This window comes from Cryptomeria japonica, chromosome 3, assembly GCF_030272615.1.
Source record: "Cryptomeria japonica chromosome 3, Sugi_1.0, whole genome shotgun sequence".
In the NCBI taxonomy this organism is placed as follows: domain Eukaryota; kingdom Viridiplantae; phylum Streptophyta; class Pinopsida; order Cupressales; family Cupressaceae; genus Cryptomeria; species Cryptomeria japonica.
In genome coordinates this window covers 638465395-638492403 of record NC_081407.1, presented here as the reverse complement: position 1 = coordinate 638492403, position 27009 = coordinate 638465395, and positions in this window count along the sequence as shown.

The following is a 27009-nucleotide window of genomic DNA, read 5'->3' as shown; positions in this document are numbered from 1 at the left end:
TGTCATTAATACGTGCTAGTCGGGTTTGTAAACTCGATTTGCACTTATTATTAAGACAAGGTGCATTTAGGGATAACAAACCTAACTCTCACCTATGTGCAAAAAGAAAAGGCATGAAGGGAGGTGTAAATCGGGTCTATGAACCCGATTAGCACCTAGAGTCCAAAGTGGTGTAAATACGGTTTATACATACAATTCCATCTTATAATTTCAATACAATACAAATGTATAATTACTAACTCTACCTTTTCCACATAGAACTCATAATCTAACTCTACATAATGAATACCTAATACATCAATGAATGTACAATGAGAACTCCTAAACTACTACATCATATTCCCTTTTCAATTACATCAACAAATACATGAAGATACATAACTTAGGGACATATAATCTCTTCTACAAATACAAATCATCATGATACAATGTTTTTTTATTCCAAATACATAGAAATAAGATCCAAAGAATATTCACATAATTAAGAATCCAAGAATCCAATCCACGCACGCTAACATCCAAGAAGAAGAATATCCCAATGGAAGAAGGCATCAAACCACCCAACAATGTGGAACCAAATAGGAACCACCCTCATGCTAGGAGATGACATAAGGTTCGAACCCACACTCAAGACCTAAGCTGACACTTAACAACCATAGGATATAACATCACATCACAAGACTCCAACATAAGAATACAATAACCAATTCATATGACATGGCTAAATTAAAGCAACCGAATTTCCAGAGGCATAATAAAAAAATCAAGGCATATGGATAATAGACACATGTAGGGCAAGAGTGTCATCACATGTTATCCTCACAAAAGAAGGGGCCAAGTCTCACCTTGATAGACATATGTAACCATCTCAACCTTGGAGCCATTCAAGCGTAATTGGTTTACCACTCCAACGGTCTTCTCGCGCTCATCCCGAGCATGCACACTTCTAGGGTTATGAGGTGGGGCCACAAAAATAATTATTATCTTGTTTAGTGAATTCCTAGATACCCAAACCCACTAATCAATTATTAATATTATCACTTGTAATTACAAGAAAACTCTTCATGTGGTTCCAACAAGTCTAGACCCCCTCCTAGAGGCCTAATGCTCAAGACCCTGGTCCACACATGCAAGAGCCCACTCTCCCAACCATGGACCATAACCATAGGGTAAAACAAAACACAATAACAACATGAAGCTCAACATGAAAATCATCCATAAGTCATTACAAAACTGATACAACTGAATCACAAAGATAGCCATCAACATACAACCAAGAGCCACTTAACAAGGATCAATCTATAAGCTCACAATGCCAAAATGCAATAATAAAGAGAGCCTCAAGAATGTCAAATACACATAAATATGAGAAATACATGAATCTAATAACATAGAATAATCCTCCACAATGAGGCACAACATAACCTCTCACTGGATCTACAATTAACCATCCTCAACAACAAGGAATCACTCAACTTGCTGGAGCAACATATCAAAACCTCAATGGAAAAGAACAAAACCACTTGTCAGAGCCCAAATGGATTCACACACATCACAAATGAATGGTACAGTGCCCCAAAACCATCAAACATAACAAAACAAGCCTATGGAATGAAGACCAAGGAGAGAAATCAACTGAGGGACTCAAAAACCAACCCAGAAATATGCTAACACTACTTTGGCGCTATTGTAGCTCAAAGTAGTGCTATTTTTTTTCTATTTTAGTTCTATTGTAACAAGGGACCAACTCACAAAAAAATGAGATAAAGAGATACTCAATTTTTCCCAAATTTGGGCACGGGCCTTACAATGGTATAAATACGACCCAAAAGTCACTAAAAGACAATTAAAAACCAAAAGAAATATTTGTTAAGGCCAACAATACAACACATCTAAGAATTCCAACATATATTGGCAATAACTTGCACATAAAAGATTACAGACATAGCCACTCCATATCTAATCAATCCAAATAGACACAAGACAAGGTATGCAACAACAAATAAACCTCACAAAACCACCCGTTACCACAATGCATCAACATATCAACATACACAAATGCCCTTTTTCGGCAATACAACACAGATTCATAAAATCATATATAAATCTTTTTCCCAAAATATTATTCTCAATTACTGATAATAGAATAATCATTCATTCCCAAATCTCCCCAAACAATCTTTTAGCAGTCACAAAGAAAACATTTCTTTTCAAAAATCAAAATGCAAGAATGGAAAATAATCTCCAACCTAGAAGTAGAGTGATGGTAATGCAATTGTAGAAGAGAAAAAATCCAAACCAACAAGCTTTCCAAAATCCAACCCAACCAAACAATTCTCACTCCAAGCAATTCTAAAATCCAAAAGTCATAGAAAGATAGCTAGAAGCTCCCCCACAAAAATGCTGAAAAAGCCAATAAATAGAATCTCATTCAAAACTACAGAAGAATATCCACCAATCAAAATATTCCAATAAAATATATTCTATACCAACCCCCCTTCCAAAAATCAAGGTAAGAATATAAAATAATATTATTTACTTACCCTCAAATCTCAACCAATAAAATAATAGGGTAGGTATAAACATAATATTTAATTACTCAATTAGTAACAAGAAAATTTAATAATAATATAATAAACAATAATAATAAATTAAAGCCCAATAAAACAAATCAAAGGCAATATAAATAAATGTTCCAATTAAATATAAAACCACAAATAATATAAATAAATAAACAAACAATTAAATAATATTATCCTCACAATCACAACTCCCAAGAGGGCCAATCATAACAAGGGGTAGGTAAATGAATAATACCAAATAAATAAAACAACAATGCAATTAAATAAATAAATAATCAAAACAATAAATAATAAGATAAACAATAAATAATCTAACAATAAATAAATAATCAATAAAGAAGATAGATAAATAAATGTACAGACAGACATAAATGCCCATCCAGTAATTAAAATAATAAATAAATAAATAATAATCCAACAAATCAAAAGCTCAAATAAGAAATCAAAATTAATATAAATAAATAATAAATAACCAATAAATTGATGAACCAAAAATAAATAAACAAATAATTAAATGTACAGATACATACAAATGCTCTAGCCAAAATAATTTAAACTCAATACTATAAATATCCCCCACATACATATAAAATAATCAAATAAATAAATGGATGTACTGATAAGCATTAATACTCAACTAATATAATTCCACCAATTAATTATTAATTAATTATAAACTCCGAGTAAATTAATATGTATAAATATATTGTATTCGTACTGACCATTATTTAATAATTTACGCCAATGGGGTATATGTAGTAATTGATTAATTAATTTTCACAATTCCAAATAACTAATAAAATATAAATCCATAAAATAAACATTAAAGAATAATAATTCTCTAGTAATAATATTAAATATTAATGTCATCTATCGATTTAATTTAATATTTTTAAACTATATAAATTGATTAATTATTAATTAATAAATAATTGCAAACTCACAAGGAAACCCAACATACCACATGATGCAAACCAATGACTCAAGCCAAGACACTAACTGACAAGGGTACCAACTTAAGCCTAGAGTATGAGAGGGAAATACATGCCATCTCTAACAACTTGCCATTAGAATAAAGACACGCTCAAACCTATGAGACCAGGTGGAGTCTATGTCTGGTACCTACAATCCTGCATCCACCACTAAACACAATACAACATATATACAAAATATATACATCATAAATGATTAGGGAAGTGATAGAGAATCACAATGTCATGGTGTGCTCGCATTGAGTGGTATGGCATCATCTCTAATCACGATGACACTAGAAGACAATCACAAACATTGTAGCATCAACTTATTCATCATAATCATAAAGTAGGGTTAGCATAATCATAATGTCATCAAAATCCCATAAGCAATATTATTCATCACGAATAATGATCAAATATAGATCCATCATCATATCCAATACAATCATGAAATAGGGTTAGTACATAACATGATACCATCAAATCATCATAAAGTAGACTAAACTAGATCAATATGTTCCTTTGATTGAAAAGACAAGATCAAGGAGGGGCACTACATAATTGGTCAGATAAAGGATGCTCAGTCTGCTTTTGTTGCCTTCCCGAATAAAAGAATCAAGATGACTGTTCTTGTGGTAGATGTTCTAGCTTCTTATGGGATGTCGCTAGGACGAAATTTCTACAAAGATGTTCGGGGTGAGATCTATATGGATTGGTCAAAACCTAGGATACCCATTAAGGGTGAGTTGCGAAAACTACTTTCAAAGAAAGAAGACAAATTTTTAGTCATCAAAACTAATGACCAAGGATCTTGGATAATTTTTGATTCATCTGGAATGGTTGCAAACTGAAGAAGATTCAAGCTCTTCCAATGGTTCAGATAGAAAAGGATGGACAACTAAAGATGTTGAATCGGTTTCTTCTAATGATGAAATTTTGAATTCTCAAACAATTACCACAAACAACTCTGATGACATCTAGACTTTGAAGTTTCATGGAAATTGCTCAACAGTTGGTTCAGGAGTAGGAATTGTTCTAATATCTCTTGATGGAAATATTTTTTCTTTTTCTTTCAAATTGTAGTTTAACAATACAAACAACACAACTGAGTATGAATCTCTATTGCTAGGTATGGGTGTTATGATAGTTCTGATACTTAATGTAAAGTATAGATGCCAATAGCTAACAAGATGAAAGGAGGGGGTGAATCATACAAACTTAATCTTCCATAAAAACAACAGATTCAACCTTGGTAACTTATACTTCAGCAATATAATCAAAAACTGCTAAACATGCAAACTCATAAACACATAATCATCATAACACTCATAACATCAGATTTAACGTGGAAACCCAAATAGGGAAAAACCACAGTGGGATTTCGAACCCACTAAGAAATATACTCTTCTAGAGTATGCTCGGTTAAAAGCAAATCCTGTTAAAGATTACAAACACATTGCTAGATGTGACCCGGTTAATGGATTTCCCTCAGTTCTATTAGGATCTTCACTTTGTTCGAAGTGACCTTGTTAAAGGATTTCAAACACTCAACTAGAATGTTACCTTGCTAGAGGGTTTACAAATAAGACTGTTAAGTCCACTCGGTTAAGAGATTTTCTGTCACTTACAAAATAATAGTAATAAAAATATATCTGTAACTTCACATCTAAAATGCTAAAGCAGATTCTTATTTTCTCAAAACAATCTAGTCATAGGACTTATCTTGTCCCTCTGTTGGGCTCTCTACTCTGTTATTCAAACAGGTCTTCAAGCTTCTGTGCTCGATAATCACTATGTAGCATCCCCTGTGCATACACTTGCCCGCATACATTGTTTATCAACAATTCCTTATTTATAAACAATTGCTAATCGCTTAATCTCCTTGATCACATTTCCCATGATCAATCTTAGCCATCAGATCTTCAAACTTGACCAGGTTCAATGTATCCTTTCGATCTGAAAACATTTTACCTTACCTTGGGACTTGTAGTCCTTTCTTGGAACTTGCACAAGGTTATTGCGGTTCAATCTGCGTTGTAGATCTTCCTGCCAATTTTCCTTTGCCCTAGATCCTTAACAAACTTCATGCATGGCATACCAATCATTTATACATCTCCAGCTAATCATTGTCCTTCATTAAATAATGCTTTTATCCATCCAATGCGCACTGTCATAACTCGGTTACAACTTGGTAAATACTAAACTTTACTTGGTAGACATTCCGCCTTCATTAACCGATATTGATAACCTTAGGGTTTACCGACTAGGTTCCTTAGGTTTTACCGACTAGGTTCTTTGCTTGGTTGCATAGTATAGTATTAACCTTACAATCAACAACATATGTAGGATATCAAAACAATCTAAACATCATGATCTCATCATTGTCTAACTCGATAATAGTTGCCCATTGAATAACTTATTCCTCCTCTTATTCATCACATTCTTTATGTGTCTTTTACCGACATCTTAATTCTCTTCTAATCAATGTTCTCAAGATATGGCAACATCATACTAAATCAGATAATCAATTTCTTGACATCAATGACAAAATAATGTTATAAAGATAGTTATCATCCTTCTTCAGTTATATCAATAATCTTCAACAACCTTCTCAATATCCTTACTGAATATCAACAATGTCCTGATATTGAAATGCCAACAATCTTTCTTACTATAATGCCAACAATCTCCCCCTTTGGCATTGATGGCAAAACCAACAATTAAATGGTAATACCAACAAGATATTCAAATTGATTCAGATTCAGATTGTTGTTAGACTTCTCCTATTATCCTTGAGCTGTTAAAATCTTCTAAAGTCTTCTCCCTTTTTCATTAGGCTACTGAGCTATTGACTTGCATTTAGTCTTCTCCATTTTTGCAATCTTCTCCCCCTGTCATTAGTCTTCTGTTATTCATCATTCAGGGCTTTACCATTCAGTCAACCATTTATCCTTCCAACCATTTAGTCTTCTCCCCCTTTGACAACAATGCCAAAAAGTAAAAGAACGAAATCATGATTTCTTCCTCTATGAAGTGATTTGCCTTGCTATGTATCATCTCAGTCTCGGTCAGAGTAACTTATCTCTATTCACTTTTTCCTATACACCTTTAGAAAAACCTTCTAAAGTACATAAATCAGCATCAATCCACACATAATATTCTATAGATTCATCAAATTGATGCTTTCACCGAACTCGGTCAATGAGTAGAAGATAGGGGTAGGAACCCTAACTTGCTTCTGAGATACTCAAAAGTGTCCCTTGGCAATGGCTTTGTGAAGATGTCTACTAATTGCTCCTTTGAACTGATATAGTCTAGCACAACTTTCTTCTCTTGAACTTCTTCTCTGAGATAATGATACTTTATAGATATATGCTTTGTCTTAGAGTGCATTACTGGATTCTTTGAAATGTTAATGGCACTAGTATTATCACATAATATAGTTACTGGCTCGATAACTTTCTCATTTATACCTTCCAACAGTTGTTTGATCCATGCTATATTGGTACAATTCAATGCTACAACAACATATTCAGCTTCTACTGTTGACTGTGAAATACATCCTTGCTTCTTGCTAAGCCAACTCACTAGTCTTTCTCCCACAAAGAAGGCTCCACCACTTGTACTTTTCCTGTCATCTATGTTGTCTGCCTAATCAGCATTAGTATAAACTTTTAAATCAAAATCATTCTTCTTTTCATATACTAAGCCATAATCTTCAGTGCCTCTCAGGTATCTGAAAATTCTCTTGATTGTTGTCATATGTGTTTCCTTGGGATCTGTAGAGAATCTTGCTACAATACCTACTGCATGTGCTATATCCAGTCTACTATGCACAACATATTGCAATTTTCCAATCATAGATCACTAAAGTGTCTCATCAATAGATGCAGATTCATCATTCTTTGATAATTTATAGTTAGTAGTCATAGGAGTACTTACTGGTTTAGAATCCTCCATTCCAAATTTCTTCAAGATTTCCTTTATGTACTTGGATTGAGTAATGAAAATCTCATCTTTCATTTGCAATATCTGTAAAGCTATAAAATACTTTATCTCACCGATTAGTGACATCTCAAATTTTTTGCACATTTCATTTCTAAATTTCTTGCATAAGGAGTCATTACCACAAAATATAATATCATCAACAAATATGGTTGAGATCAGCATTCCATTGTCCTCATCTTTCTTCATGTACATGTTGTTGTTTTCACTTGTCCTTATAAAACCAATCTTGATTAAATAAGAGTGCAATCTTTCATACCATGCTCTAGGTGCTTGTTTCAGACCATATAAAGTTTTGTTTAGTTTGCATACCTAATCTTTACTCTTGTCTTCAACAAATCCTTCAGGTTGTTCAATGTAAACTTCTTCTTCTAGTATACCATTCAAAAATGTAGATTTAATATCAATTTGATATACCTTGAAATTTTTGAAAGCAGCATATGCCAGCAATGTTCTTACTCCCTCAAGTCTAGCCACAGGTGCAAAAGTCTCACCATAATCTATTCCTTCTTCTTGAGCATAACCTTTGCAAACTAGTCTTGCTTTGTTGCAAATGACCTCACCTTTCTCATTTAGCTTGTTTTTGAAAATCCACTAAGTATCGATTACATTTTTGTCCTTTGGTCTTGGGATCAGTGTCCATGTGTCATTCTTCTTGATTTGATCAATCTCTTATGTCATAGCATTTACCCAATCTTCACTGTTAAATGCCTCTTTCACTATTCTCAGTTCAAATTCAGATATTAGACATGTGTTTTGTCTTAGTTTGTTCCTTGTCTTCACTGGATCATCCTTATCTCCTATAATCTGACTTGATGCATGATATCTTCTGACATACTTGGCTAATATAGGCTCGGTAGGTTCTATATGATCTTCTTCAACACTCAGTAATTGGACATTATCTTCATTTTCTTCAGTAGCTTTTTCGGTAGAACTTCTTGGTTGAACATAAACAAATTCTTCATAATCTTCTAGTTCTTTGGAATTTCCTTCATCATTTCTTTCTGCAAATTCATCAATTTTCACATTTGCAATTTCCACTATTTTGTTAGATGATTTGATCAGACATTTAAATGCTTTACTTCTAGAAGAATAACCAAGAAATGTTCCTTCTTCACTTTTCTGATCAAAATTTCCATTTCTGTCATCTTTGTGAACATAGCATCTACTTCCAAAGATTTTAAAATAACTTACATTAGGTTTCTTGTCATACCAAATCTCATATGGTGTCTTCATAGTTCCTTGTTGATTGCTTCTCTCCAAAATGTTTGAGGTACCCTCTTTTCTATCATCAGGGTTCTAGCACAATCCACAATTGATCTTTTTCTTCTCTCGGCTATCCCATTTTGCTGTGGTGTTCTTGGTGCAGATACTTGCCTATTTATACCATGATCATTGCAGAATAAGTTAAATTCATCAGAATTGAATTCTCCTCCTCTATCAGATCTAAGGCATTTCAGTTGTCTTCCTATTTCATTTTCAACTCTTTCCTTGTACCATTTAAACATTTGAAAAGCTTCTGATTTTTCTGTTAAAAACATGACTGACATCATCCTTGAGTAATCATCCACAAATAATATGAAATATTTATCACCATAACAACTTTGAACTTTCATAGGACCACAAAGATCAGTATGTACTAGATCTAAAATTCCTTTAAAAGTGTAGGACTTACTTGTAAAGCTTGATCTTGTCATCTTACCCATCTGGCATCCTCGACACATAGCATTCTCAGGTTTTTCAAGACTCGGTAGACCTCTCACTCAGTGCTTCTTACTTATTTTGATCAGATTATCAAAATTTACATGACAAAACCTTTTATACCATAACCAGGTATCATCTATCTTTGCATAAAGACACTTGTTTCGAGTTGAGTCAAGATGAAATGTATTACCTTTTGTTTGTGTCACGGTAGCAGCTCCATGCTTGTCATGAACTTTGACAATTCCTTTCTGAAATTCTATTCGGTATCCTGTATTGTTTAGCTGTGCTACACTCAACAAATTGTATTTCAATCCTTCAACCCAATATACATCATCACATTTATCATTTTCAAGAAGTGTTATAGATCCTTTACCTTTCACCAAACATGGTGCATCATTACCAAATCTTACATAGCCTCCATCATAGTCTTCTAAATTAACAAACTTGTGTTTATCACCTGTCATATGATGTGAGCATCCATTATCTATGATCCAAGAATCATTATTATTTATGTGAGATATTAGGGATTTTTCTTCATACCTTTCTTCATCAGATCCATCCTTAATAGCCACATAAACAACTTCCTCAGTATCAGTTCCATCAAATTTGTCATTGTTGGATTCCTCATCAACTACTAGACATGTCTTTCTATCTCTCCTTCTGAAGTCTCGATTTCTTCTGTATTGGTAGTCTTTCTGCCTGTTATCTTGGTATTATCTATTTTCACTAGATTCTTTGTCAAGGAAGTTAGAATCCATATGTCCTATCTTATCACAATTGAAACATTTTAAAGGTAGCTTCCCTTTATACTTACCTTTTCCTCTCGGTAACCTTCTGGCTAATAATGCTTCAAACTCTTCTTGCTTCTTGATTTCCTCACACAGTTTGTGCACTTCTTCCATGTTCTTATGAAATCTTTCACTTTCTCCACTGTGATTCCCTTCAGAGTACTTACTCATTCTATCATTGTAATCATCAGACTCACTAATATGAAAAGAACTGAATGCAGATTCAACTTTATTTACCAAAGACTCATTGTTATCAAAATTACTTAACTCAAATGCATGTAGCTTACCAATAGTAGCATCCAAAGAAACTAGTATGTTAGGTACAGACCTCAATTCATTGATTGTAGAGACTCAAATAGCATAGGCTAGTAGAAGGGTTCTCAACAACTTACTTGTTATATCCTTTTCTTCAATAGTTCCACCTGCTCCTTTAATTTGATTGACAATCTCCTTTAGTCTTGTACTATATTGGGTTATGTTCTCACCTTCATTCATTCTCATGGATTCAATTTATCCTCTTAGACTATCTACTTTTTCTCTTTGAACATGTTCATCACCTCCATACATAGATATGAGCTTAGTCCACATTGCTTTTGCATCATTACAACCTTCTAGATCATTAAACTCTGAGTCGGTCAATGCCGATGTAATTTCAATCATAGCTTGAATATGTTATTGCTTTGCCTTTATCTCTTCCAAGGTCATAGGGTTGGTGCTTGGTGCAATATAATCATTCTCCAAATAATATGTTTCATATTCTCCAATTCCTGATAATTGCAACTTCATCCTTTTCTACCATGTGGAGAAACTTGACATGTTTAGCTTCGGTGCATCCCTTTTATACATCTTCAGATCTTTGCCTCAAGTACCTTTAAACTTTTCTTCCGGAGTCCAAAGCTCTGATACCAATTGATAGTTTTGATACTTAATGTAAAGTACAAATGCCAATAGCTAACAAGATGAGAGGGGGGGTGAATCATACAAACTTAATCTTCCATAAAAACATCAGATTCAACCTCGATAACTTATACTTCAGCAATATAATAAAAAACTGCTAAACATGCAAACTCATAAACACATAATCATCATAACACTCATAACATCATATTTAACATGGAAACCCAAATAGGGAAAAACCACTATGGGATTTCGAACCCACTAAGAAATATACTCTTCTAGAGTATGCTCGGTTAAAAGCAAATCTTGTTAAAGATTACAAACACATTGCTAGATGTGACCTAGTTAAGGGATTTCCCTCAGATCTGTTAGGATCTTCACTTTGTTATAAGTGACCTTGTTAAAGGATTTCAAACACTCAACTATAATGTTACCTTGCTAGAGGGTTTACAAATAAGACTGTTAAGTCCACTCGGTTAAGAGATTTTCTGTCACTTACAAAATAACAGTAATAAAAATATATCTGCAACTTCACATCTAAAATGCTAAAGCAGATTCTTATTTGCTCAAAACAATCTAGTCATAGGACTTATCTTGTCCCTCTGCTGGGCTCTCTTCTCTGTTATTCAAATAGGTCTTCAAGCTTCTATGCTCGATAATCACTATGTAGCATCCCCTATTCATACACTTGCCTGCATACATTGTTTATCAACAATTCCTTAATTTATAAACAATTGCTAACTGCTTAATCTCCTTGATCACATTTCCCATGATCAATCTTAGCCATTAGATCTTCAAACTTGACTAGGTTCAATGTATCCTTTCGATCTAAAAATGTTTTACCTTGCCTTGGGACTTGTAGTCCTTTCTTGGAACTTCCACAAGGTTATTGCGGTTCAATCTGCGCTGTAGATCTTCCTGCCGATTTTCCTTTGCCATAGATCCTTAACAAACTTCATGCATGGCATACCAATCATTTATACATCTTCAGCTAATCATTGTCCTTCATTAAATAATTCTTTTATCCATCCAATGCGCATTGTCATAACTCAGTTACAACTCGACAGACATTTCGCCTTCATTAACCGGTACTGATAACCTTAGGGTTTACCGACTAGGTTCTTTGCTTGATTGCATAGTATAGTATTAACCTTACAATCAACAACATATGTAGGATATCAAAACAATCTAAACTTCATGATCTCATCATTGTCTAACTCGGTAATAGTTGCCCATTGAATAACTTATTCCTCCTTTTATTCATCACATTCTTTATGTGTCTTTTACCAATATCTTAATTCTCTTCTAATCAATGTTCTCAAGATATTGCAACATCATATTGAATCAGATAATCAATTTCTTGACATCAATGACAAAATAATGTTATAAAGATAGTTATCATCCTTCTTTAGTTATATCAATAATCTTCAACAACCTTCTCAATATCCTTACTGAACATCAACAATCTCCTGATATTGAAATGCCAACAATCTTTCTTACTATAATGCCAACACGTTACTCTCTAGAAGAGGATCAAAAATCTACATGATCGGGGTGATGCTGAACTCATGGTCCGTCAAGTGAGAAACTTGTATCAAACAATGAATGAAAGAATGAAGCATTCCCATAACTTGGTATGTGACTGCATTGAAGAGTTTGACTCATTTAACATTTTAGTGGTGGTGAGAGAATTCGACGATAGGGCTAATTTGTGTGTAATGTTAGCCTCTCTTTTGATTCCTCACAAGTATTTGCAACATGAAAAGTATACCGTTGAAATGGTATTTAGGCATAGTGTCCCAGATAATTCAAACAATTGGTTTCAATGATGATCAACAAATCATTTTTTTTTTGGAAACTAAGGATAATTTTAGTGACCTATACTTTGAAGGGAGTGACTCCTCTTCTTGTGAGTTTATTGCTAAAATTGATACAATTTTCAGCGAAGAATTCCTACAGTTGAAAGGAAATAAAATCCCCAAGGGATTAGTTTCCCTTAAAAGACTTTTTGATAAACATGATCGTTATGTCAAAGAGTAGCATCAATTGAGACCTGATTCAACCATGGAGGTGGAACAAGTAAACCCGAGGATAGTAGAACATCCAAAGATGGTAAACATAGGTAATTGTTGTTCTATAGAAGAGAAAGACAAGTTTATCAAGCTATTACAACACTACATTGATGTACTTTCTTATGCTTATGATGATCTCAAATATTTTTCTCCAAGGAGGTAAAGCATGACATTCCACTAAAGGCAAGATTTGTACCTCATAGATAAAAGTAAAGGCAATATAACCCCAAAATCTTAGGTACCTCTTAGAGATTTAGAAGATTTTTAATGAAAGAATTATCTTTCCAATTCACCACTCTACTCGGATCGCTAATATAGTGCCTATGCGAAAGAAAAATGGTGAAATTCACATTTGTTTAGATTTCCAAAATTTAAATCAGGTATCACTAAAGGATAATTGTCCATTGCCAATTATGGATTAGGTACTTCAAATAGTAATAGGTTCTCAAATGCTATCTATGTTGGATGGTTTTTAGGGTTACAACCAAGGGGAAGTGAGGATGATCAACATAAGACCTCTTTCACCAATCCTTGGGGTACTTTTGCTTATAGCAAAATGTTGTTCAATTTAATTAATGCTAGTGCTACTTTCTAGAGAGAAATGGACTTAGCATTCAGGGATTTTCTTGGTAAGTTTATTTTTGTGTACCTTGATGATTTGACAATTTTTCTAAAGAGTGTCAAGATCATTTCTTTCATTTGAAACAACTATTGGAAAAATGCTATCAACATGGGATTTCTCTCAATCCCAAAAAGTCAATTTTTGGGGTGACATTGGGAAAACTCCCTAGGCATATAGTGTTGAAAGAAGGCATTAAAGTTGATCATGAATGGGTAAAATCCATTTAAAGTCTTGCATTGTCAACAAGCAATACTGCAATTCATTCCTTTTTTAGTAAAGTTAACTTCTTGAGAAGGTTTGTCCTAGACTTTGTTGAAAAGACTCATCATATTGTGAATATAATGAAAGAGAAGTCCACCTTTCATTGAAGAGTGAAATAAAAAGCCGACTTCAATAAAATTAAGGAGGTGATAACACATGCTCCAATCTTGGTGTGTCTTATTACACCAAGGATTTTATCATGTATAGTTATGCTTCCAAGCATACTCTCTCTGCAATTCTTGTGCTAAAAAACCTAAAGGGGATTGAATCTCCTATTGCATTCATGAGTTGTCCTCTCAAAATACATGAACTCAAGTATTCTCAAATGGAAGAGAATTCTTATTCTTTTGTTAAAGCAATAAAGAATTTATGTTTCTACATTTTGAATTCCCATGTTGTTGCAATGGTTCTAGATACAATAGTCAAGTCAATCTTGACCCAACAGGATTTTGGGACCAAGATGGGTAACTAGATAGCAAAAATCTAGGAGTATGAAATGGAGATCAAGCCCACAAAACTGGTTCATGGGAAGGGATTGTGTTAGTTGATTTCTGATAAAAAACCTGAAGATGAAGCCATTACTGAGAAAGAGGCACAAGAAGACAATCCTACAATGTTGTTTGTCAGCACTATAGATTAATGGTATTCAAACATTGTTTACTTTCTTACATATGGTGAATGTCCTGAGCATATCACATACAAGGAAAAGAGGGCCCTCAATCTCAAGTGTACAAACTATGTGCTCTATAATAATAGTTTGTACAAATGGGACATTAATGGCACCTTTTTAAGATTCATGGACAAGGCTCAACAAACTAAGTTGCAAGAATCATTCCACAATTTCACCTGTGGTGGACATTTCTCTTCACCAGTAACCGCTCACAAGATTTTATGAAAAAAAATTACTGGCCTACCCTTTTTTAGGATGCATATGACTAGCTTTACAAATGTTAATTGTGTCAACAATTCATTGGAAAGCCCAAGCTTGCAACACTACCATTCAAACTGGTGGTGATTGAAGAACAATTTTAGCAATGGGGTCTAGACTTCATTGGTCCAGTGAATCCATCATCAAGTGCCAGTCATAATTATGTTCTCACAACCATATATTAATTCACCAAGTGGGTGGAGGGAATACCTATCAAGCAAGGTACATCTGAAGTGGTATACAATTTTATAAAGGAAAACATCATCTACAGGTTCAACATCCCAAATAATATAGTAGTAGATAATGCTCCCTATTTCTCATCATATGAGATAACTCAATTTTTCTTTGAGTATAAGATTATCCTTTCTCATTTGTCAAACTAATAATCACAAGAAAATGGTCAGGAGAAATCCAACAATAAGAAATTGGTGACTATAATCAAGAAATTGGTTGATGAGAATCAATGGTAATGACATAAAGCATTGTTTAATACATTGCGGACAGAATGTATCACCCCCAAGAGTGTCATTGGTATTTCCCAATTCCAGCTTCTCTATGGCATCAATACAGAAATCCCAATCATATTAGAGTTACTTGCATTAGAACTAGCTAAAGCAGTTGAAGATGAGACTTATGACAGTTCTCTAGATAAGCGCATCATGTTCTTTTCAAAACTAGAGAAGAAACATGTACACCGTGGTATATTACATTGTAGAACATTAGAATCAAGTCAAGAAACTCTTTGAAAAAAAGGCAAATTCTCAAGGTTGGAGATCAAGTCCTATTATGGGACAAAAGGAGAGAACCCAAGGGAATGCATAATAAATTCGATTATCTATGGATAGGTCCTTTCACAGTTCATTAGATCCATGGTGAAAATAGTTATCTCCTAGAATATCAGGATGAGATGCTATTTTTTCTACCTCACAATAGACAACACTTGAATTTTTTCTCATAGTAAAGTAATAGGAAGGTTTTTGTACATGTATATAGTTTTTCATGTCTTTTGAGTATTTTCTTTTGGAGTCTTTCTTCTTCTTGTTGCTTGACTCTAGGCCCAATGGATGGATGAAGGCACTTAGAGGTCTCAAATTTTGACTTCCTTTGCATGTTTCAAAGAATGACCAAAGAAAGTTTCCCAGTCAAAGCCAACTATTATCCTTAATTTTGAGTAAGTTCAGAAATGAATTCCCCCTCAAAATCTAGTTCATTTCATGGCTTGGAATCTCTAAGGTAAATCTTGAAGTATATTTTGGTCTTTTTAGTCATCACATCGAGAATTGTGTTTAATGTGAATGAAGTCCTTTTGAAGTTTTAGTGTTTTTATTTTTAAAGTTCCTTTTTTTCTAATTTGTTGTATTTTAGGGGTTAAAACCCAAAATTACACATTTTTGTGCTTTATGTGTAATTCGGGTTTTAAACCCTGAATTACAAGTTTGAAGTAAATTTAACCTAGTTTCACTTCGGGTTTCAAAACCCAAGGTGCATGTTATTAATTTTTGCACATATTTGTCATTGATGAGCTCCAATTAGGTTTTTCTTTTTTGTTTAAATTCTTCTTTGTGTCATTTTGTTTTTATTCTTTGTCCTAATCTTTCTCTTTTGTGTGCTTATATACCCTCTAATTGCAAGATTAGGTGATTCTTTCATTGTGTGAAGACTTGGGAAAGATCATGTTTGGTCCCTCACATTGTTACAGGTATTTTTGTTTTATTTTTATCTATCAATGTTTCCATCTATTTAAGAGATGGATGAGATTTGAGACTGAGAACCTGAATCACACCCATTTCATAGGGCATGGTTTGGGTTTTTAGTCCTAAACCATTCTTTGTAGCTTTCTTTGAGTTTTTATTACATTGGATGGGTTTCATATGCCAAGATATGATCCCTGTCCAAACATAGTGATTGTTTTTCCCCATTGAAAATATTTGTGTTGATCAGGATTTATATTTCAACCAACATGAAACTTGTGTTGGTAGGAACATAAATCTCGATCAACATAAACTTTATTTTCTAAATATTGTTTGTCGGGTTATAAATCTTGACCAACAAAAGGCACTACATATATGACCCATTATAGATTTGTGTTGATCGGGATTTGAAACTTGATCAATGTGTATAAAGTATTGGTCGGGTTTCAAACCTTGACCAACACATGAGTCACTCTATCCAAAGGATGTTCATCGGTTTTTAAAACCCAATGACTGTGTTTCCAAAATTTTCCTTTCTTAGTTGCTCATCAGGTTTTAAAACCTGATGAGCTTCTATTTGTTTTAAGTTACAAGTTTTACCCTAACTTGCAAAGAATTTGTAATTCCTTCTATAGACAAGTTGATAGACTTTTAGGTAATCTTGGATAATTTAGAATCTCTTCTAAAGAAACATAAGAAAGGGTATGTCAATGTAGGTGATTCAATTACTCGGGTTCATTCTATTTCTAGCCAAGTTAATGGACCTAATAATGTTGGTATTTTGGTATGGTTTTGTCATTGATGTCAACACCTACTAAACACTTATCAACTTTGGCACTTTGGAGAATCAGCAAAATTCATCGGCAAGCAAGTGACTTATGCACAGTCACCGGTATATGGTACACCAGCAGGATATAATGATCACCGACACTTGGAAGGCCATGGAAAACACTTGGTTATGTCAAAGACATCATGTGGACACCTTGTCTTGGAGTTTTGTTTATTGGTATATTCGTATTTGCATATTTGTTGTTACCAGCAAATAGGTCCAGGTTACACCAACAGGTTTATCTATTCCAGATCAGCATGGCATGCTATGAAGATGACTTATTATTGTTGTAAATGCATTAAGCCGACATGGTGAATCGGTTATTGCAATGGGTATTAATTGATTTGTAAATTAATTTTATTGTATTATCCTTTAGAGCCGACCTACTAAAATTGGTCTTAGGGTATGGTATAAATGTAAGATCTTATTTTTAAGATCGAATTTGGAGTGTGAAAAAAGGATTGTGTGAAGGTATATGCAAGAATAAGCAGAGCTATACACACAGACATCATTTGAAGGTTGAAGGAGGGTTTTTGTGAAGACAATTAGAACTACACCAGTACTGAATCTAGCATATGAAGATGCTATTTTGAGCAGTACATTCTTATTGGATTTAACCATCCAACTATAGTTAACGTGACTCCTATTTTGTGATTGAGCAGTGAGCTCTAGGCACTTGGCCTTTCTGCATGTGCAAACCCAATTTGTATACACTTACTATCTGCAGTAGTATCATCTGATTGTGGGTAAGGTTTCCCACTGTGGTTTTTCCCCTTACAGAGTTTCCACATACAAATATTAGTGTTATGTGATGTGGATGACTTTGTCTTTTTGTTTCATGCATTAATCCTTACCGGTATTACAATTAACTGTTAAAACTGTCTACCGGCATATTAGACTAATTTACCAGTATTAAGCATTAAGTTGGTTAAGTTGTTTTTGGTTTGAATTTGTTAGACAATTGATTCACCCTCCCCCCCTCTCAGTTGTCTCTGAGACCTAACAATTGGTGTCAGAGCCTAGTCCTCTTTTGCAGAAGTTTAACAGGTTGAGGAGATCCAATGTCTACTAACTATTTCAAGAAGGACAGTCCTAAACTTGATGGAACCAACTATGGCATATGGAAGATCACAATGGAGACACATCTAAATTGCATTGGAAAGGACATCTGGGATGTTACAAAGAATGGTTATACTACTCCTACTCCCGATCAGCCTAATCCACCTACCTTGGGAAAAGATGAGGAAAATGATTGCAAAGCAAGAGAAGCACTTTTGAGTGCATTATCTGATCAGCAAATCATGGGACTATCAGATAGGTATATTGCTAAAGCTATCTGGGATCATTTGGAAACACTGAATGAAGGAGATTCCACAGTCAAAATTGCAAAACTTGAAATCTTCTGGCTCAAGTATGAACATCTGAAAATGGAAGAAGATGAAAGGATTTCTACTTTTATGGAAAGAGTAAATGAGATTGTTTTGGGTATTAAATGTTGTGGAGGAACCTTAAGTGAGGATGAAATTGTTTCAAAAGTCTTAAGAGGATTGCCACCGACATATAAATGAAAGTCACTGCTATAAATGAGTTAAGAACAATGCCTAATACATCAGTAACTAGGGATACATTGATTGGAAAACTTTCAACTTTTGAAATTGAAGAATTTGGTCCCGTTGCTACTATAAAGACAGATTTAGCCTTTAAAGCATCTACATCATCTGCACCATCATTTGACAAATCAGATTGGAAAGCCTTTTATGCAAGAGAACTTGAAGAAAGCGAGAAAGAAAATGAAGAACTTGAAGAACTTGAAGCACTATTTGCAAGGAAAATGCCTAAAGGTCCAGTTGGAAGTAAGTATGAAGGTAAAGCACCCTTTAAATGTTTTAACTACAATAAGATTGGTCATATGGCTTCAAGATGCCCTGATAGACATGCTAGACTAAGAGAAGAAGCTAGAAGAACATACAAGCCTAACCCTGAATATCAAAGATATAGATTTAAGAAGAGTAAAGACAAATATTGTTACATTGCTGATGAAGGAGTGACTGATGATTTTGATGAGGATCCGATAGACAATGGATGGGTTTTTGTTGCTATAACAGAAGATCAACTAACACCTACTGCTCAACCAGTAGAATAGGCCTTGGCAGCTAAAGTTGAAGTAAAAGATGAGTGGATCATTGATTTAGGATGCTCACATCATATGACAGGAGATAAAGGTAAATTCTTGAACTTTCAAGAATATAATGGAGGCTTAGTAAGATTTGGAGATGATAAAGCTTGTTTGATCAAAGGTAAGGTTACAATATCTATTGATGGTAAGAATAATACTGACACTGTCTACTATGTTGAAGGTTTAAAACATAATCTTTTGAGTGTTGGTCAATTAGTTGAGAAAGGATTTCAGTTACAATTCAAAAATGGAAAATGCAAAAGCATGAATAGAACTGGTTTGGAAATTGCAACCGGTAATCAGACTAGAGGTAATATCTTTCATTTGAATAATAGTGAAAAGACATGCTTAATTGCACATATTGATGAAAGTTGGCTATGGAACAAGAGACTATGTCATGTAAACTTTGATTGCATGGTGAAAATAAGTACTACTAAGGCAGTTAGAGATTTACCTAAAATTGTCAAACCTCACAATACAGTATGTAAGGAATGTCAATTTGGAAAACAAGTTAGAGCTGGTTTCAAAAGTATTCCAGAAAAATCCAATAATGCTCTTGATTTAATTCATACTGATTTATGTGGTTCGGCTAGAACTAAAATCTTACAAGGTGATAGATATTTCATGCTAATCATTGATGACTATTCTAGAATGTATTAGGTTACTTTTCTCAGAGAAAAATCAGAAGCACTTGGAAAGTTCAAACTGTTCAAAGCTATGGTAGAAAATGAAACCGGTAAGAAAATCAAATGTCTAAGATCATATCAAGGAGGAGAATTTACATCTAAGGATTTTAATACATTCTGTGAAGTAAATGGAATCAGAAGATAGCTATCAGCACCTCAGACACCATAGCAGAATGGAGTTGTTGAAAGGAAAAACATAACTATCTTGGATGCAGCAAGAAGTATGTTATCAGAAGAAAACCTACCACATGTATATTGGAGAGAGGTAGTAAGTACAACAGTCTATACATTCAACAAAGTTCACATCAAAGGTGAAACCAGTAAGACCCGTCATGAACTATGGTTTGGTATTACTCCTACTCTTAAATATTTCAGAATTTTGGGAAGTAAATCCTATATCAGAAGAGATGAGTATATTGGAAAATTTGATCCTAGAAGTGATGAAGGAATATTTCTTGGTTATTCATCTAAGAGCAAGGCATATAGATGTTTTAACAAAAGATTGCAGAAAATTGTTGAGAGTACAAATGTAAAGATTGATGAACAATTCCGAGGAACTTCAAGGTATATAGAGTCTGAACTGGCAACATAATTTTTGACAAATGAACCTACACTGAATCCACTAGTATAGAATGAAGATCTAGTTACACCGGTATCATCTAAAAATTCCATAATAACTGAGGATTAGCAGCAAACAAAGACACCCCAGTATGTAAGACTGAATCATTCTGAAGATCAGATAATTGGAAACAAGTATAAAGGAGTTATGACAAGAGGAAGATTGTCAAATGAAGAGGTATGTCTTATTTCTCAAATTGAACCATCATCAATTAATGAGGCATGTGAAGATAAATATTGGATTAAAGCTATGGAAGAAGAATTAGAACAATTTGAGAAGAATAACACTTGGACATTAGTTCCCTGGCCTATTCAGAAACAAACTTAATGAAGATGGTAAGGTTATCAGAAATAAAGCAAGACTAGTGTGTAAGGGATATTCTCAGAAAGAAGGAATTGATTACAATGAAACCTTTGCACCGGTAGCTAGAATTGAGGCAGTCAGATTACTTTTGGCTTTTGCAGCACACAAGAACTACAAAGTATATCAAATGGATATTAAATGTACATTTTTGAATGGAGATATTGCAGAAGAAGTTTACATTGAACAACTTGATGGATTTTCTTTGACAGATAACAAAGATATGTTTTGCAGGTTAAGAAAAGCTTTGTGTGGATTGAAACAAGCTCCAAGAGCTTGGTATGCAAGATTGGATAAGTATCTTCTGAAGATTGGTTTTTCTAAAGGTAATGCAGACAACAATTTATATTTTAAAGTGACTAATGATGACATCTTGGCTATAGAAGTTTTTGTTGATGATATAATCTTTGGAGGAGGAGATGGATTATGTAAAGAATTTTCTATGAAAATGCAGCAAGAATTTGAAATGTCTATGATTGGAGAAATAAAATTCTTTTTAGGATTGTAGATTTCACAGACTGATAAAGGTATATTCTTGAGTCAATCCAAATACTTAAAGGAGTTACTAAAGAAATTTGGGATGGAGAACTCTAAACCAGTAAGAACACCTGTGACTACAAATGACAAACTATCACTAAGGGATGAATCTACACCTATTAATCCAACTAAATACAAATCTATGATAGGAGGTTTACTGTATTTGACACAAACCAGACCTGATATTATGAATGCAGTAAGTATTGTTTCAAGATTTCAGAGTAATCCTAGAGAAAATCATGAATCCGCAGTAAAAAAGATTTTCCGGTACTTACAAGGCACTATAAATCTTAGATTATGGTATCCTAGAGATGAAAACTTTGAATTATGTGCATACACAGATGCAAATTAGATAGGAGATGTGGATGATAGAAAAAGCACCACCGGCGGTGCATATTTTCTTGGAAGCAGACTAGTTTCTTGGTTGAGTAAGAAACAAAGTTGTACATCTTTATCAACATTAGAATCAGAATATGTTGTAGCAGCAACTAACTGTACATAGGTACTATGGCTTAAGTAAATGTTGAAAGACATAAAGGTAAAATGCAAGGAACCTATTACTATCTATTATGATAACACTGTAGCAATTGATATATCTAAGAATCTGGTATTACATTCTAAAACCAAACATGTTTCTATCAAACTGAATTTTCTAAGGGAAAATGTTGAAGTAAAAGAGATAAAACTAGTTTATGTGAATACTAAAGAGCAGATTGCAGATATCTTCACTAAACCTCTGCCTAAGGAGACTTTTGAATATCTCAGAGACCAACTTGGGATCATACCCCCACAGGTAGAGACTTAGGAAGTTGATGTTTGTCATCAACCGATAGACTTAACAGAGAAATATTTTACTCCAACTTTGATGAGGAAGCTACTTCTCAGGGGGAGTAGTTGGTATACTAAATTGATTGGTATTTTGTATATGAACTTGGCCTAGTAATAACTTTGGCATTTGATGTCAAAGGGGGAGAGAGTGGTATGGAAAAACAGAAGGAAAAAACATGTTGCTCCCAGGGGGAGAGATTGTTATTTAGGAGAGATTATTACTCTCTGTATCTATATTTTGATTTCTGGTTATGATCTCTTTTTGGGAGATTGTTGGTTTTTGGTATTTGGCATTTCTATTTTGGCACTTTGATGGTTTTTCCATCTTGTATTTCCATCAATGCCAAAGGGGGAGATTGTTGGTATTTTGGTATGGTTTTGTCATTGATGTCAACACCTACTAAACACTTATCAACTCTGGCACTTTGGAGAATCAACAACATTCATCGGCAAGCAAGTGACTTATGCACAGTTATCAATATCTAGTACACCGGTAGGATATAATGATCACCAACACTTGGAAGGGCATGGAAAACAATTGGTTATGTCGAAGACATCATGTGGACACCTTGTCTTGGAGTTTTTTATTGGTATATTCGTATTTGCATATTTGTTGTTACTGGCAAATAGGTCCAGGTTACACCGACAGGTTTATCTTTTCCAAATTAGCATGGCACGCTATGAAGATGACTTATTATTGTTGTAAATGCATTAAGCTGACATGGTGAATTGGTTATTGCATCGGGTATTAATCGATTTGTAAATTAATTTTATTGTATTATCCTTTAGAGCCAACCTACTAAAATTGGTCTTAGGGTATGCTGTAAATGTAAGATCTTATTTGTAAGATCAAATGTGGAGTGTGAAAAAAGGATTGTGTGATGGTATATGTGAGAATAAGTAGAGGTATACATGCAGACATCATTTGAAGGTTGAAGGAGGGTTTTTATGAAGACAACAGAACTACACTGGTACTGAATCCAACATATGAAGATGCTATTTTGAGTAGTACATTCTTATTGGATTTAACCATCCAATTGTAGTCAGTGTGACTCCTATTTTGTGATTGAGCAGTGAGCTCTAGGCGCTTGGCCTTTCTGCATGTACAGACCCCATTTGTATACACTTACTATCTATAGTAGTATCATCTAATTATGGGTAAGGTTTCCCACTGTGGTTTTTCCCCTTACAGGGTTTCCACGTACAAATATTGGTGTTATGTGTTGTGGATGACTTTGTCTTTTTGTTTCATGCATTAATTCTTACCGGTATTGCAATTAACTGTTAAAACTATCTACCGACATATTAGACTGGTTTACCAGTATTAAGCATTAAGTTGGTTAAGTTGTTTTTGGTTTGAATTTGTTAGATAACTGATTCACCCCCCCCCCCCCTCTCAGTTGTCTCCGGGACCTAACAAACAAAAAACTAATGAAAGAAGCCCTCGACAAGTTTGAAGCATTTCTAAAGAATAATTGTGATGAAGAATAAGAAGTTCCTCCCAACAATTAGTGGTTTTTATTATATTTTTTGATTTGTGATTTGCATTTTATTTTTGACATTTTACATGTCTATTTGTACATATTTAATTTACAAGTAAAGAAAATACAAGTCATAAATCAAATTGAGCTATACTTTGAATAAGTAAAAATTAGTTGTAGAATTCCTATATTTTCTCAAGGCTCTTCTCCATATAAAGGAGAGACCTCATTGTAAATAATCATCTTTTGGATAATGCATCAAAACTCTATCATATAGTAGAGCTATCAAAGATTTCATGATTTTAGTGAGAAATTGAAAATTATATCAATAAAGAAGTAGATTTGTTCTCCAATCTTTGTCTTGGAAGAACTTTATTATATGGTGAGAGTGTTCTTATGTCATTCTTAGCATATTATCTATAAAGATTTGATTGTACATTGTGAGAAATTGTTTGATTTAAAAGTATAGAGTTGGAATATTGTAGACTTTGTGCTATGGTATTCTATTGTGAATCTTTTATCAATGTTTGATAATAAGGTGGAGACTTTGTGCTACCTACATATTACAAATTATTTTTTAAAGAATCAGTTAGAGAGATCAAGTAAGACTTTGGGCTTGCAAAGATTTCATAGTTAGTATAGATTAACTAGTACATCTTTAAGTCATATTTTTGTTTGGCTAGGAGATATACCAGTTATTATTGCGCCTAAGTTAGTATCTTGTAATTCATGTTTTGTTGTTAAAGAAGAGAATCCATTTTGAAGAAAGACAATTGGATGAACACTTATTCTATAAAAAGAGAATAAAGTGATTGTAACACCCTTGAAGATAGTATAGGAAATAGAATTTAGATAGATACTAGTTATTAGATTGCAATAAGATGGAAACATCCCTTTGTGAGGAGAGATTCAATCTCATCATGCTGTGGGTGAAAAGTGCAATTTTTAATCATCCCTTGATTACCAAATTTTCAATTAACATTTTTATATCTCTACAACTAATGATTCAACTATAAAAAAAAGGAGAATGTTATCTATGAGTATTTCTAATAGAAATAATTTATGAATCTTTTCCTTGTATCATCATCTTGCATATCCTATAATGATAATTTTAGTATGGGTAAAACATTCTTTGAAGGGGCACTAGGACCCTTTACAAAAAACAACAATTCACACAAGATTTGGTCACTAGAAAAATTGTAGCCTAATTACCCCATACTATTTGCCTCACAAAACAATCCAAACCACACAAACAAAGGAGCAAATGGCTAAACAACACATGGCCTCCACCTAGAAGAATCCATATCCAAAATGTGTGTATTAAAAATAGGACCATGTTTAGAAAGACCTCTCTTCCTTGGACTATTTCCCTAAAATGTCATTTTTCAAGTCCTCAAATCAAAGGTAGAGGGGATAATCTTCTAGTGTCTACATGATTTGTTCCACCATCCAAAAAGAAGAGGATCATCTAACCAAAGAAGGCACAAGTCAACTCTAAAGGTGTTGAAGAAACAATACCACCACATTCCTCAATAGAACCAAGTTCAATAGGAGTGACTAAGGTAGGATCAAGAGAAAGCATATCCTACAATGATGTTATTATAAACTTTATAAGAGGCATATTTGCAATTGGCTACTATTTAAAGCAATGAATATTAAACTATTACTTTAATATTTAATACAAAATGGTTAATTTAGTCTTTATAAATATTCTTTATTTTGTTGCTTAATTAGTTGTAAGTATTATTCTTTAGTTGTCACTCTTTTCTTATTTGGATAAAGCATTTTTCAATCTTATTTAAGGAGACTTTCACTCCTTGTTTACTATGAAAATGATGATAATCATTTTATTTTATATTTTTGTAATATGGTAACACAACCTAAGTTGAACTTCATGATAATTTAATGTATGAAGATCTAGGGATTGTTGTGGATAATGATGATTTGAGGAACATTAATAATATTGTAAGCATCAAAATAATTTGTGAAGATAGAAAAAATGGGAAAGGGATAATTGCATATATTAAAATATGAAATACAACAAAAGCATTCAAAACAAAAGCAATTAATTTTTTTATAGCTTCTTCTCACCTCCTTTGATTAAGTGGGAAGTGGAAATGCACCCGTGATGTCCACTTAATTTTATCCTTAGGATGAGGGATGTGGATTGCTCTCCACTACACAACAAAAGGGATGACATTGGATAGATGTGATAGATGAATTGGCTATAACAATATTTGGACATAGTAAGGGTGTAATGGACAAATTCTCGACTTCAAATAAGCAACATGACAATGTGGAAGATATGGATATCATTGTGAAGGGTGAAGACTCCAATTTATATATTGGAGGGGTCCAAAATGGATGGCCAAGATCAAAGAGGAATGGAGGGCTGGGATTGAAAGTGAGTGGGACCAGATTTGAGAGGACAAGTGCGAGATCTAAGAGATTTTCCATATGTAATACCCGCCAAAATACCATAGATAAATAAACCAACTAACATGCAAATAGAGATAATTTAAAAAATAAAAAATACTCAATTACACTACATATTCATCTCACATAAACAATCATTCTAACTTCATCGAACATTAACCAATGCAACACGCATAAATCCATAATCATTTACTTTTACTTAACATCTGGCCATGCACATAATCTACTTAAATAATGAACATAAGAATTTAATACGCAAGCGGAAATAAATAACATCTCATAATCTAACCATTTATAGGGTATCTTAACGTCACTACTTAACATAACTCCAAGCACATGAGCTTAACTAACATCATGTAGAATACCATCATATACAATTATCTTTCTTATCTCTGACATTCATTCCTAACATTTACTTCTTCCTAAATCATAAGGAATCATTAATTTAATTAAGCTATCATGAACGTATTCCATTATAGATCAATTACCAATTATCCCTTTAGATTCATTTTAAAAGCACAAATTCCAAATGT